Source organism: Myxine glutinosa, chromosome 7 (genome assembly GCF_964187855.1).
Source record: "Myxine glutinosa chromosome 7, kmMyxGlut1.1, whole genome shotgun sequence".
Lineage (NCBI taxonomy): Eukaryota > Metazoa > Chordata > Myxini > Myxiniformes > Myxinidae > Myxine > Myxine glutinosa.
Genome location: NC_136267.1, coordinates 92,626,538 through 92,643,177, shown reverse-complemented (window position 1 = coordinate 92,643,177; position 16,640 = coordinate 92,626,538). Strand labels below are relative to the sequence as shown.

At 48.6% G+C, this 16,640-nt stretch overlaps 1 protein-coding gene across 5 annotated transcripts in view; it reads left to right on the top strand.

Annotated features, from left to right (window-relative positions):
- The window catches only part of LOC137431411 (cyclic AMP-responsive element-binding protein 1), an 83,851-nt gene that overhangs the window by 22,052 nt on the left and 45,159 nt on the right, over nucleotides 1-16,640 (top strand). The gene's annotated exons all lie outside the window — the stretch shown is intronic.

Here is a 16,640-nt window from a genome sequence, read left to right as displayed (position 1 = left end):
TCCAAAAAAAAAAAAAAAAAAATTGTATATAAATAATCGTTTAATTAGTTAGGAGTAAGCCGTGGAGCGTATTTTGACCTTAAAATATGTTGCTGATGTGAAAGAATTCAATGCAATTGCCAATATTGTTCTTAGACTATCTTTAAAAGATTTATGATGTCATTTTGACATCATCAACTAAAAATAAGCTCATATTACACATAAATTGGATTGGTTAGTCAACACTGACATGTGGAGAGTCTATAGTTCATAAGGCTATGCTTGTTGGGTCACAGAATTTAACGCAGCCGCAGTTTTTTATTTAGACTGAGCCGTAGCGATGTTCACTGTTTATAAACAAACCCACCATATCCACGCATGCGCAGCAGCCTGGTTGGCAAAAGCGCAGTGTTTTCGTTTTGCACAATGGCGTCGCTCGACACATATGTAATCATTTCGGAGTATTTTAATAGTCTTGACACTGTTGAAAAATCTCGGTACAAATCGAAGTTGAGTTATCGGAATGGTGAGGATATTCTTCCGGATCCATTTGCATTGAAAGGATGGCAAAACAATCCATCTTGCTGGCCAGATTTGAACTACGGCAACGTGTCCACGTACTTGATCGACACACCGGGTATCTACACAAGGGAGTCACTGAAGGCATTCAGGTCACTAGAGGCATACAATTTTTTTTTGTCACTTGAAGCCACTGTGGTTCCAGTTTTCATGGCTGATCCAAGTTCCAGTTTTCAGCGCAGACCCCCAGGCGACGGACGCGGCCGCGCAACTGATACATTGGCTGAAGCTCTTGACTAATCATCTAAATTCCCAGGAGGGAATCACCGCTGACACGAAGCTTGCAGTGCTGCAATCCAATGTGAACCATACTGTGTACATGTCCACTACACAGTGCGTGACGTACGATACTGCTGTGGCCGAGCTGCGACGTATCTACATTAAAACACGAAGCGTGGTCTACTCCAGACATTTGCTTGCGTCTCGTCGACAACAGCCCACGGAGACCATAGACCAATTCGCTCAAGACCTCCGACGACTACTGAAGGACTGTACCCCTGAGGTACGCACCCATGAACAAGTCTGGTGACCTTGCCCGCGATGCTTTTGTCTCAGGTATAAGATCGCCGGTCGTCAGACAAAGACTACTTGAAGAACCCGACTTGACCCTAGAAGCAGCCCTTCGGTTATCTCACGTGTACACGGATGCACGGGAACAATCCGACGCGTATGAACACCCATACGTCACTGCGGGGATATCTCGACAGACACGACCGGAGAGAGCTACCGCCGAGCTAGAGGATGCTGCACCTCCGCCGGAATCGGGGACAACGGACACTCTCGAGGACCCCGATGCGAGTTTGACGGCGGCTGCTGCTGCTGGACCCAAGCCAGGAAGTAACGCTAAGTGCTATTTCTGCGGGAACCGGAACCATCTCAGGTCAGTTTGTCCGGCTAAGGAAGCGAAGTGTCATTTGTGTACAAAGACGGGTCACTTTGCAAAAGTCTGTCGAGCATCGCAGGGCCGGCGAGCGAGCTCGGCACTGAATGTGCTTATCTCCGCGCCCGCAGCACGAACGGCGTTGATTCCTAAAATCAACACAAAGTTAATAACAAAAAAAACTGTAAATTTCACAAACCTGACAAGAAATGTGTACTACAAACACGAGTGTGCGCTGTTGGGTTCCATTGTTTTCTCCGAATGGCATTTATCCAAGCCGATCGTTTGGGTTTTTTCTCTGGAATTCTATAGAAACTTATTCCCGAGTTCTTTTCAAATCTATTTGTGCAATTAACAACACAGCAGTTGACAGGCATTGTCCTTGCAATGGTGTCATGTCAATGATCGTAAAACTTCACCACTTAGAGACGGCCAGCATGGTTGGTGTTTTGCCAACCAAAAGAAAGAGCGCGGTCACGTGATCGGGTACGTGACGTCACGGTAAACATCGCTATTACGTTTTATGACGTCATCATGATGTCATCTGCTAGTTGAATAAAAGGATAGATGGTTCAAAATTAAACATATTGAACTAAATATGTTTCTACATCATAGTTGCGCTCCTCTCCCCTGTTGTGATCAATGATTCCATCGAGATGTAAAAAAATAACGATGTCTTATGTCATTATTACCTCACAAAAACACAGTGACAACACACACACACACACACACACACACACACACACACACACACACACACACACACACACACACACACACACACACACACACACACACACACACACACACACACTGACAGCACACACACACACACACACACTGACAGCACACACACACACACACACACACACACTGACAGCACACACACACACACACACACACTGTGACAGCACACAGACACACACACACACTGTGACAGCGCACACATACACACACAGTGACAGCACACACACACACGCACAGTGACAGCACACACACACACGCACAGTGACAGCACACACACACACGCACAGTGACAGCACACACACACACGCACAGTGACAGCACACACACACACACACACACACACACACACACACACACACACACACACACACACACACAGTGACAGCACACACACACACACACACACACACAGTGACAGCACACACACACACACACACACACACACACACACACACACACACAGTGACAGCACACACACACACACACACAGTGACAGCACACACACACACACACACACACAGTGACAGCACACACACACACACACACACACACACACACACACACACACACACACACACACAGTGACAGCACACACACACACACACAATGACAGCACACACATCTCGTTTTTTGTCCCCCATCGCACCGCGGAGCGAAAGGGGGACTATGGTTTTCCCCTCCGTCCGTGTGTCCGTCCGTCCACCCGTGCGGGCGTGCGTGTGTGCTTAAGCGAAATGATGAGTCATTTGGATCATTTGTCATTTGGATCCATTTTTTGGATCCGACCCACACACCAAATCCATCATTTATTCGGACCTGGGACTATGACAGACCCGCGCTGAAGGTTTGGACAGAAGGGTGCGACGATCGCTGGGACAAGCTACACCAGAGATACGGCAGATGAGTCCAGGTGCGTAAGAGGGCGTGTCAGTCCCGCGCTGGAGAGAAGTGAGAGGAAGGGAATACGAGCTGAGCTGCGTGGAGAGGTACACGAAAAAGAAAGGGTCCAAGAGAAAGCAGAGGAACCTTTACGAACGAGTTGCAAAGAGATACGGCAGATGAGTCCAGCCCCGTTTCAACCAGCCGCGTGAAGCCCTGACGGGGCAGCGAGTGACCCTGCCGGCGTGCGCTGTAAAGCCGAATACCAGGAGCTGCCGGCGTGCGCTGTAAAGCCGAATACCAGGAGCTGCCAGCGTGCGCTGTAAAGCGGAATACAAGGAGCTGCCGGCTCCCCGCTTCCCGCCCGGAGTGGACCTGCTCGCTGTGCCCTGTGATCCCACCTGCTCATCCTTTCCAGCCATTCCTGCCTGCAAGTTCCCCATTTGCGTACGTGAGTTTGTTTTGTTTGTGCTGTCCTGGGTAGTAACTAAGTCTGAATAAGCTAGTAATTTTCACTGTGTCACCTGCGTTTTCATGTCCGCTGTAAATACCCGTGACTGCTCTTTTTGCTTATGTGTGTGGAAATAATAAACCCCGTTACTCTTCTGTACGTCTTCTTCTTCCTCTTTGCATTCGTCGTCTTAGTCTTTTCCCCATTGAGTATTTGTGGCGCGATACGGCCAACGTTTGGGTGAATCGGGTTTAGTCGGGGAACAACTGTTCGGCCGCGGCGCCTCCGCTCGGCAAACAACATCCTTATCCGCGGACCGTAACAATTGGTGTCAGGAATGACGGATTCGGACCTGGGACTAAATTTATTTAGCCCAAATTTTGGAACACCAATTGTACTTTTGGCGTAACAATTGGTGTCTGGGAGTGAGATTCGAGGTCCGAACCAAATTTTTAAAAACATCTAGAAAAACATTTGGTCAAAATTTGGAGCTGCTGGAAATTCTTGTGAGATTTGTGACATTTGACATTCTTGTGAGATTTGTGAGAACGACAAAATGAGATTCGACATTTGTCAAATGACCGCCTTCGAATTTGGTGTGTGGGTGGAACCCACGTCAAAATCCAAGATGGCCACCACCATGTATGTCTGAACCTTGTGAGATGAATATCTTGAAAAATAAGCAAAGTACCAACTTCTAATTTGGTGTGTGGGTGTATCTCGGCATAAGGAAGAACGCTATTGAAAATTGGGTCGCCACTTCAAAATCCAGGATGGCCGCCACCATATATATATGTCTGAACCTTGTGAGCGAAATATCTTGGAAAATAAGCGAAGTACCAACTTATAATCTGGTCTGTGGGTGTATATAGGCATAAGGAAGAACCCTATTGAAAATTGGGTCGCCACGTCAAAATCCAATATGGCCGCCGCCATGTATGTCTGAACCTTGTGAGCAGAATATCTTGAAAAATAAGCGAAGTACCAACTTCTAATCTGGTGTGTGGGTGTATCTAGGCATAAGGAAGAACGTTATTGAAAATTGGGTCGCCACGTCGAAATCCAAGATGGCCGCCTTGCGTCTTCCACTTTGTCAACTCGCATCACTTCACCGACGGGGGACCTAGGCGTAACGCTTGTTCATTTCTGTTCCTCACAATTCTATCTCTCTCTTTTATTCACACACACACACACACACACACACACACACACACACACACACACACACACACACACACACACACACACACAATTAATTGTACAGTATCGGTTGTTCCTAAAACAACACAAACAACAGGCATTTTAAAGGCCATTTTCCCTGCTAGAGCCGGGGCTAGCCTTGCGGTCCCCATGACAATCTTCTCCATTTTGCCCTATTTTCTGCATCTCTCCTTGTTAACCCCCTTGCCTGCATTTCTTCTTCCACCATCTTTAGCCAAGTTTTTCTCTGTCTTCCCCGTCCTCTACTTCCTTCTACAATCATTTCCATCACTCTTCTCAACCAGTCACTTTCATCCTTCCTCAAGGTTGTTCCTAAACTTAAATAGAAATAATTTAAACGATTGTTGTAAATGATGTTAATTTCACAACATCCCATATTCAACTTTATTTAAATTGTAAACCTCAAACATCGTTTCTCCACCTAAAGCAAGAATCTTAAACTGTAAGCAATTGACTAGTTTCCCGACTGCACGGATCATCAGCTGGGCACCGTTCTTCCTCGAGGTTTCGATCATTTCAGCCCAGGACCTCTCCAAACGGCAGATCCACAACCTCGATCATGGATCCACATCAATAGATGGTACATCAGTAAATCCACAACCTCAGTTGCGTCCAGGCAGTCAGTCAACCCATCAATGCACCAACATATTGCATCGCACATTTGCTACAGGTCAATAGGTAAACTATATTTGAGGTTTTACATGTAATTAATTCTTTAGTTTCTTTTAACTTGTAACATCTAGCTGTTACTGTACATTTAATTATATTGTTTGTGGTTTTCATGCTTTGAAATGTAGTTGAACAAACATAAAATATCATATAAATGTAGTTTAACAAACACATTAAAATCACATCAACAAAGAATAAACATATAAATATATGAGAAACAGTATAGTGGATTTTCCACCAAAAGATAATGACAAATCAGCGGGAGAAGCCTCACCAAAAGAAGTGTCAATCATCACACACATCTCGTTTTTTCATTTCTGTTCCTCACAATTCTATCTCTCTCTTTTATTCACACACACACACACACACACACACACACACACACACACACACACACACACACACACACACACACACACACACACACACACACACACTTGTACAGTATCGGTTGTTCCTAAACTTAAATATAAATAATTTAAAGGATTGCTGTAAATGATGTTAATTTTACAACATCCCATATCCCATATTCAACTTTATTTAAATTGCAAATCTCAAACATAGTTTCTCCACCTTAAGCAAGAACGTCAACCCGTAAGCAATTGACTAGTTTCCCGACTGCATGGATCATCAGCTGGATGATGACACACACACACACACACACACACACACACACACACACACACACACACACACACACACACACACACACACACACACACACACACACACACACACACACACACACACTGACAGCACACACACACAGTGACAACACACACACACACACACACACACACACACACACACACACACACACACACACCTGTTTTATGCTATATCATTGTTGTAATTGTTACTCGTGCCTTTGTGAGAGAATATTACAAAGTATTACCAGCCTCATTGATTCTGCAATTAGGATTGATATTGAACACCCTAATTATACTCAAGGAGAGTTATTCATTGTTCAAAGTTGACATGCACAGATGTGGAATAAGATTGATAGCTTATATTAGTGTCAGTGATGAGCTGTAGCTGCAAGCAAATTATTTCTGACAGTTGCAACTGCAAAGTTCTGTGCAGGGTAGACCACTTCCATGAAAAAATCCTTTAGCTGTAGTGGACGAGAGATTATGGTCAATGTTATCCAGTGCACTGACAGTGAAGAGTCCGTTCCTGAGAATAGATGGGCATACAATTTGATCAGCAGTGAACTGGTCACACATTGCAGATGCCAATTTATTCTCCAGCTGCAGGACCCGGCTGTAGGAGATGCTCAACCCCAGTTTAGTCAGTTGGTCAACAAGTGTTCTGTTCCTCGTCAGTGTGTGAATATTCAATCCAATGTAGACAGGAAGTGGAGGCTCTCGCTCTGGAGACTGTTTTTTGGGAATGGCCCCTTTCTTGCATCTTTTCTTCGAATTGTGGAGGTATTACTGAGCCATTGTTTAACTGGCCTGAGTGTCATCAACATTGAAGATTCTTTGTTTTTTTTTCAATGAAATTAGAATATAGTGACGTCACTGCAACAGCAAATCGGCTTATGGTTGCTTAAATATCATTGATTACATCACTCCTTGACCCTCAAAATGTCAAATTAATGACTTGGAATCTCATCACAATGCTTCACAACCTAATTTTCGACATTTACTTGCTCTACACGCTTGGTCGTAGATTGTGACGTCATTATGACGTCATAAAGTACACTTCCTGTCATCCGATTTTTTTTTTTAGCTGTGACCCTCTTTTTGTTTGTAACACATGGGCAAAGCTTCGGTGAAAAAATGGTGCTTTTGTCCACAGTGTAACAATCCTTGTCATTTTTGTTACTAAGGTACCTCACTATTAATCGGACTGGCACTTTCGCTGCTGCTGATCACGTGGTCCAGTTTATCAAGGTTTTCTTGAACCAGTTCATCCTAAAACCTCATTGGACACTCCATCATTTACAGTTTGTGTCATAAAAATCTGTTGACAAATAAAGCGGCTGCAACAATTTAAAATTGGGCATTGACTTATCATACACCCTGCATATAAAATGTCATGCTGGTGCTTCATGTATGGCCTTATTTAGAGTTGATGTTGAACTGGCTGTTCTTTGTCCTAGTGTTCTTTTATGAATGTTTATCTCGCTCCTACCCCTTTAAAGGAGCTGGTCATTGGATGCCAGTGTTCTGACTTAGGGGCCAAGTGTAAGAAATTGATATCCTGGTGTTTTCAAATATGGAAACAGGTGGTACGTAGTGAAGACTCCAGGTGCATACTGTTAAAGTATTGTTACGGATACGGGGGACGGCACTCCCGTTAGCAAGGGGGGGGGGGGGGAGGGTTAATCCCCTTGTCCTGTTAAGCTGGCCGTCCAACCGTTCCTGGGAGGATGACGTCACTTCCGGCTGATGGTACGTAGGGTCGTAAGCCCAATTTGTCTTACTACCTAAGTATTACCACCGGCCGTCAGCGAGGAAATACTCCCGCCCGGGTCGCAGCGTAATGGATGGATTGCGCCGAGCGAAGCGAGCTGCGACTCTGGCCGTTAACGATGACTAAACCCGATTATAGTGGTTCCTACTCCCCTAAACCCGATTATACCACCCAAATTTGCCATCGATTCAAATTCCTCATCAATTCCTCATGAGGAGGAAGAGATGGAATACCAAGCACAATGTCTCACCCACGTCATGATGCGTCTTACCCTCCAAAACATTTGCAACAAAAATGCCAAACCATGGTGTGGTGTGGAGCACTGTCATCACCCCAGGTGAGTGGCTGCAGATGGTGCGAGGAGAATTCAATCCTAACTATCCTCTAAATGACTAACGTTCTTTACACTACCCGGGGTCTTTCCCTGCCAAACCATTGGCCATCTTACACTATGCGGTTCTAAAAACCGAACTCCCATTGACCAAACTGTGGTGCTCACCACTTTGGGGTCTCACTCCCCCGATTCAACTCCCTGTGCCTTTGCACAATTTCAGGACTGGGTCGTGTGGCTCCCCGAGCAGGTCTACTCACCTGCACACCTCCGCCACTGCAGTTGCCTCCGAGCTTACCTGCTCCTTACCCTAACCTATCGACCTGGGGAAGGCCCTCCCTGGCACTTACCCCCTCGGTGCCCTCTCTGGCACTGGGCTACCCGGGTCCGTCCTCCAGATCCTCGGGCCCCATTCATAACTCTACCGGCTCCCAGAGCCCACCTGCGGCCTCACCTGGCCGATATCCTCACAGTGGCGGAGTGCCCATTTAACCACACACACACTAACAGGCCACACGCCCAGCCATTTCCACGTCACTAATGCACCCATCCAACCACCATTCTACCACACGCACCACAGATGCCAATATCCACCACGATTTACCTATACCCTCCCCGGTATTCGTGATAGGGGTCCATCTTCCCCATCCACTCCTTTCGCACTAACCACTCCACTCCACGTTTTCCACACTACTCACTCCACACCATCCATTCCATACTCCATGTATCCCAGACCATTCATTTCATTCAACCATTCTCCATACACCTGTTCACTTGCACACCTGTTCCGTCACACCTGGTGCTCCCTGCACCCTCCTTCCTCCGGGACCATTCACTCAATACAACTCACAATCACCCCCTTTCACAATACTCTGCTCAATACGCTCTCTACACACACACACATCTCTCACGAGCAATTCCTCATTTGCTCAACACAAAGATCCTCACACACACAGCATCATTGAACTAGCTGGTGCCCTTCTAACTTAGTGCATCCCCAGTCATCCCTTACACCATTGCACATACCACGTCGTTATAATCCACCTAATCTATTCTACATCCCCGCTACTTGTACAATGTCACTACTTAATTCTACAGTTACCTATTGTCATCGCTAGGTCCCTATACATTTATCCTAACCCGCCCTCGGCGAGCTTACACTGCCAAAACCCCATAACTATTGCTTATGTGCCCGGGAGATGTGAGGGATGGTGGATTTACCATCCCTCTACATCGGGCATCTCCCACTATCAATTTTGCCCATCCAATTCTTGCCACTAAAAATTTGCCAATCTTTACTGCCAATCATTTTTACCCATCAATTTTGCCAATCCAATTTGCCAATCATCAATTTCCTACCAGTTCCAAACAATTAAACTATCGCTATCGCCATCACAGTCCGCTATATCTGAGCCTCTCGGTATGTCATGACATTTTCAAAGCTCGGCTTCGCAAAGCCGAGCAATGCATGTGGGTGGTTTGTCTACTGCAGGTTGGGTCCGTCCGGCATTCGGTTCAGGGGAGGAGGTTTGGTTGGGCCGAGATTCAAAGCACCATCCCTACGCAGGGCCTTTCGCTCCCATGTGCGGTGGGCCAAACTTGCCCGGGTGGGACGCCGCCACCACAAGGGGGCGCCGTTCCGATCCCTCCTACCTGCCCTCGAACCGGAGCGGTCGCCTTGCCCGGCAAAGCCCGGACTCGTCTGTGCGGGGCGGGGCCCGGCCCGGATCGTGCACGACGCTCCGAAGAGGAGCGACGCAGCACCGATCCCCACCGGCTCCCGCAATACCCAAAGCCTGGCACGGACCGAGAGCTCGCGTCGGTTAAATGTCGGTCTAACCGCTATCCCGTTTAACGTCGATGCCTTACTCGCATGCTCGCATCCATACGCGACCCCTTTCACACTCTCCAAACCCGGCGCTCCAATGCCGCTCGTATATCCCACACACTTTGTCACAGCACTCGCTCGTGCATTCTCCCCTCGCACAAACTCAGTTCTACTCATAACGCTCACATACTCTTTTGTGCACTCATCCTCACTTTCGACAGCACACTCTGTTATCATGCACTCCTCTGTTACACAGTACACACCTTTCTCATGCACCTTCTTGTGCATCCATTCCACCATTTGCACACCCTGTTACACACCACTCCTCTCGCACACCTTCTTGTGCACACTTGTCGTTCACACACTTCGTTCCACACATTTCTTCCCCCGTTACGTCCTCCGTAACACTCACCATCACGCGCTCCGATGTGCTCTCCCGCACCCGCGCCACCACCAACTCAAGTGTGCCTCCTCGCACACGCTCCTCATCCATCTCACTCTCCGTCTCACACTCCGTACACATACACTCCGACGTGCATTCTCGCTCGCACTCGGTTTCACTCCCATACTCGGTCGTGCATTCTCCCTCGCACCCGGTATCACACTCGCGCTCCGACGCCATTCGTACACGCGCGCCGTTCACCTTCGCACACCTTTTCCTCACACGCACGCCATTGCCATCCACACAGCGCACCACGGACCTTTCACGAGCGCCCGGGTTACGCTGGAATCCCAAGCGCGCGAAAATTCTTTTTGCGACAAACACCCTACCGAAAAATCTCTTCGCCCCATACACTACCCGGATCACCTTGGGGATTCTTCTTCCTCCTCGCTCCAACACCTGCAAAATCTTTATAAGGATTAAGCACGGCATCATGATGCGAGCATGGACCTTGCACATTATCCATCACTTTCTCCGATTCCATTCCTATCTCTACCGTCTCTTCAATTTCAATTCCAACGATAACCATTTCATTCTGAATTAATTATTTTTCCGTCGCTGCACCTGAATTTGCCCTGTCCAATTCGACGGCCGTCAGGTTTTTCACACCCTGTGTCGCGATTTCTATCCCGGTCCACCCGGCTGTGCTTTGCTCCACCTCGCTCAACCCGCGCTTCTCAACCCGCGTTACCTCGTCGCGTACCCCCGCGACCTCTTCGCTCAACCTGCGATCAACCTCCCTCTCGGCTTCCCTTACCTCGTATGCGGCCTTGTCCCTCGCTAACCCCTCATTAACTTCCCCGATTTGGTCACCCACGTCTTCCAGTTGGCCCCCTAATTTGCCTTCGAGCCCCCCTATTTGGCTTCCCATGTCATGTCTCAACTTCCCAATTTGATTTCCCAATTGTTCTCCCATCCCCATTTTCACGGCGGCCTGCAGCTGCGCAATGAGGGCTTGCATGTCTATCCCTCCCACTTGCGCCGCGGGCGCGGCTACCGCGGCCACCACGTGCGAGGCGCCATCTTGTGCGCCTCCAACCTCATGCACGAGGCCGCCATCTTGTGCGCCCGAAACCCCCTCTACCGCATCCTCATTGCCTTCCTCCTCTCCCTCTCTCAATTCCTCCCTGGGGTCCTGGGTTGCCTCTAACCCCCCATTCTCCCCTACCGGTACCCGATCCCCTTGACTATCCATGGCACGATTAAAATTTGGTGGTATTAAATAAAATTTCGGCCGCTCCAAATTTTGACCAAATTTTTTTGATGTTTTTAAATTTTGGTTCGGGCCTCAAATCCCACTCCCCGACACCAATTGTTACGGATCCGGGGGACAGCACTCCCGTTAGCAAGGGGGGGTTAATCCCCTTGTCCTGTTAAGCTGGCCGCCCGACCGGTCCTGGGGGTATGACGTCACTTCCGGTCGATGGTACGTAGGGTCGTAAGCCCAATTTGTCTTACTACCTAAGTATTACCACCGGCCGTCAGCGAGGAAATACTCCCGCCCGGGCCGCAGCGTAATGGATGGATTGCGCCGAGCGAAGCGAGCTGCGACTCAGGCCGTTAACGATGACTAAACCCGATTATAGCGGTTCCTACTCGTGCCACAGATATGAATAGGGAAAACACGAAAGCGATCGGACGAGAAAGAAACCAAAGTAAGAAGAAAGAACACAGGTTTATTAACTAACTATAAGGAAATAAAAGGGGCGAGTATATACAGGAAATGGAAGGAGCAGAAGGACACAGAGCAATTCTTAAACAGGCTTACTTATCCCCGGGACAATACAGACAGAACAAACTCACGTACACGAATGGGAATTGCAGGCAGGAATGGCTGGAAGGATGAGATGGGCAGACGGTCCACAGAGCTGGCGGGCAGGGAGGTCCGGGGATCGCGGCACGCCGTTGGTGTCCCGCGTGCACGCCCTCGCTCAGTTTCAGCGGCGAGAACCCGGTCGTCAGCGCTGGTTATTACTCAACTCAACTGCAGCTCGTCTCTCGCAGTTTATCTGAATTCTCTCTGAATTCTACTGCAGCACGTCTCTGACTCAATTCAACTGCAGCACGTCTCAGCTCAGCTGGTGTCTCTTGGTTCTTCCTCCTCGGTCATCTCTCTAAGCAGTCCCTCCTCTTGCCTTTTATCGGCCGTCACCGGATCAAGCCGCGGGCTGCGAGGGCACACCTACCAGGTCGCTCACCGCGGTGCTGGTTGGCTGGTTCGGGCTGGCTGACCCAACCTTTGATGACGAGTTGGTGCCACACCCGTGATCCGGCGGCTCCCCCCCCTTCTTCTCCGAGATGAGCACATGGCAATGGCGTCTTGTGGGGATGGAAAACCACTCGCACCGCTTTTGAAAAGAACGAAAGTGACCTATCTTATTTGATTAATGCAACGCAGTGTCAAACTATTGGAAACGCAGCCTTACCTGAAACACGTAATAATGAAATAACTACGAAGAGGGCCTATGGTTCGCTACGTGTTGCAATGTGGACTAACTAGGGGACGACCTTTGACCTTTACAAGAAATGGAGGTATTTACAAAGAGAATTATTTACAAAGGGGTATATTTACAACAATTTACAAGTGCAGGGTTCTCAAAACCCCAACAGTATGATAGCCTGGTCTTTGAGATGTGTGGGAATGCCTTTTGCAAGTTAAACAATGAGCATGAGTGGATAAAGGACCACAGGTTGCATTATGTGAGTGATTCCTCAAAATCCCACCCACCCCCTCAAATACTGCTATTGGACATTCTACAAAAATGGCTAGATTGTGATTGTAACATGGAGACCACCCACAATATATTGCTATGTGGAAGGGGTTGAAGGTGGGGGGAGGGGGTGCGGTCTATAGATAGAATGTGGTAAGACTTTAGCTTGGTCAGTGTGCTCAAGTAGGGCAGTATTACTCCTGTATGAGGGATCTGGCCCTCATGCAGGAGTAATTTCCCATCAGTGTATGCATTACATCAATACACATATTTTACATACGACTTACCTCTGACAGGTAAGTCATAAGTACAGTCACGTGAAAAAGTAAGTACACCCCATGTAAAGTTTTGACTTTTTCAACATATTTCAACATACAGCTAGTTGATCTTCATTTCAACAATATTGATAGACGAGCAGAAGTACCCGGCATTGCCGGGCGGGGGAGGGGAGAGGGGAGGGGGAGGTGGGGAAGGAGTATGGGGGAGGGGAGGTGGGGAAAGGGAGGAGGAGGGGGAGGGGGGAGGGGTAGGGGGGAGGGGTAGGGGGGAGGGGAGGGGGAGGTGGGGGAAGGGGGGAAAAGGAGGGGGGAAGGGGGGGGAAAGGAGGGGGGAAGGGGGGAAAAGGAGGGGGGTAGGGGAGGGGGTAGGGTGGAGAGGAAGGGGAGGGGGAAGGGTGGAGGGGAAAGGGGGGAAGGGGAGGGGGTAGGGTGGAGAGGGGGGGATGGGGAAGGGGGAAAGTGAGGGGGGAGTGGAGGGGGGAAGGAGAGGGGAAAGGGGAGGGGGTAGAGGGAAGGTGTAGGGGGGAGGGGGAAGGAGAGGGGGGAGTGGAGGGGGGAGGGTGAGGGAGGGGGGAGGGTGAGGGAGGGGGGAGGGTGAGGGAGGGGGGAGGGGGAGGGAGAGGGGGGAGGAGGAAGGGGAGGGGAGGGGGGAAGGTGTAGGGGGGGAAGGGGGGAAAGGAAGGTGGAGGGGGGAAGGGGAGGGGAAAGGCTAGGGGGAGGGTGGAGGTGAAGGGGGGAAGGGGAGGGGAGGTGGGGGAAGTGAGGAAAGGAAGGAAGGGGGAGGTGGGGGAAGTGAGGAAAGGGAGGAAGGGGAGGGCCAGTCAACAATGACGTTGCAGTTCTCATGGTAGTACAGCACAACATCACAATATCACCCCACGAAGTACGGCACAACAATCGCGACATTGTCCTGCATCTTCGCAACAGCACGAAGCGGGTTTTTGAGACTCACCGATCCTGTGACGCCCTCCAGTACCAGCGTTGCCGGCCGGGGGAAGGGAGACCCGTACATTCCCAACCCGTACATTCGCCCTCTCGACTCAAGCTCACTCGGACAAAAGCCTCGCACAAATTACACCATGAATAAAAAATATGGATCTCGTCAAATATTTTTAGGTAGGCCATGTCCTTCCCAGGCTCAATGGCCATGTCTATGCCACAAATCAAGTACGTGAGCGAGTCTGGCGCACTGAATTGAAAATATATAGAACGCTCATACTCCGTGAAAAGTGTAGCCGCCGTGTCGCCATCTTGGTTAGCACGACTCGACCAACTCGCTTCGCGGATCTCGTTTGTTTTGAACGTGTCCCAGATTTTAAAAGCCAGACAACTGTTAAAATGCCATTTTTTGCGGCAATAAACTGCTCCAATCGGTTAAGGAAGGGTTGTGGAAAGACGTTTCACAGCTGTTTCAAATACGTTTAATTCATATCGCACAAAATCGACAAAAATCGACACAAAACACGATCGCACAAAAGGTGAAAAAACGCAATCGCTTTTCGCTCTGAATTACGTGCAAACGCGTGACGGAAATCACCATTGCCCAGCATCGAGTGCCAACCGAGATGGCGCCCGGTAGCTGCATCTCCACCTATGTGGTGTGAATGCCAATGGTCATTCTATATACAGACTTGGCATTTAATATGGAATATATTTTTTTTTCTTGACTTGGGTTTACTTTCTGAACTCAGTATATCAATCTGGTGAGTTTCTTTTACCCTTCGATTATGTCTTTGTTGAGAGAACTATGTCACTGATTGTCTTTCGCAGCAAGAAGTCAACAGGATTATGTGGCGTGACAAAATGTAAGGACAGGTACATTTGATGATTGGCTTCACAATCGGGTATATAAGGGTTGTTGCGTTCTGTATTAGTGGAAAACAACTGCTGCACGTCGACAAAAGTTATTGCCGCTTCCTATGGAGATGGTCCGTCAACTTGACAATGCTGTTTGTCATGGAGTGGTGGCTTTACGAAATTCTGGCATGAAACAGCGTGCTATTGCTCGGCAGTATGGCATCACTCAAGGTCAGGTGTCAAAGATCCTGAAACGAAATGCTCAGAGGGGTGTCCCTACTCCAATACCGAGGCCAGGACGTCCACGCAGAACCACAAGGAGAGATGGTCGCCAGCTGCACCGGTTAGTCTGCAATGGCCGTACCAAGTCAGCTAATCAGCTTAGGGCTGAGTGGCAGCAACTGACAAATGTGCCTGTATCCAGAAGGCTAGTCAACCAACGACTGGTTCAAGCAGGCTATCGTGCCAGGCGTCCCCTGAGAAAGCCACGCCTGACCAGACAACACAGCCAGCGCCGATTGCAGTGGGCCAGAGAGCACCGTCAATGGCAGCCAGGACACTGGAATCACGTGACCTTCAGTGACGAGTCTAGATTTCTGGTCTATCGTCAAGATGGCCGCGTCCGAGTGCGCAGACAATTGCATGAAGCCCACAACGAAGATTGTATAGTGCCAAGAGTCCACGCTGGAGGTGGTGTGGTGACCGTTTGGGCTGCTTTTCATGCAGGGGGCAAAACTGACCTGGTTGTTCTGAATGGAAACCTGAACCAGTTCAAGTACAGGGTCATTCTGGAAGAAACATTGCTTCCATTTGCTCGTGCAGCCTTTCGAGGAAACTTTGTCTTCCAAGATGACAATGCACGGCCTCATCGTGCTCGCATGATCCAAGACTTTCTTGCTGACCGTGGTGTAGAGCATATGGAGTGGCCTGCCATGTCCCCGGATATGAATCCAATAGAGAACTTGTGGGCAGAATTAACGCGTCAAATCGACAACTTGGACCAGCAGCCTGCCTCTGTGCGTGAATTGCAGCAGACTATTGTCACTGCATGGCAAGCGATTCCTGTCCAAACCTTGGCAAATCTCGTGAACAGCATGCCTCGACGTGTACGTGCTCTCCTGAATGCTCGTGGGGGTTATCACCCCACGTAATCACCGGGTTATCACCCCACGAAGTACTGAACTGTAATTTTACTGTCCGTAATCCCAGTCATAATTTAGCTTTTGTTTTTGTTGAAAAAAAATTTGGCTAATGTGCAAAACAAAGAGATACTTCTGGAAAACGTACAGAAGTTTAACACAGTACTGTCCGTGAATTGAGTTTGATATCAGTTTACATCACTTTCAAGGATCAATTTATTTGCTTCGAAATGTCAAATGTGGTTTTTGTTTCTTTTAAAGGTCACATTAACAAAATCTCGAATAATT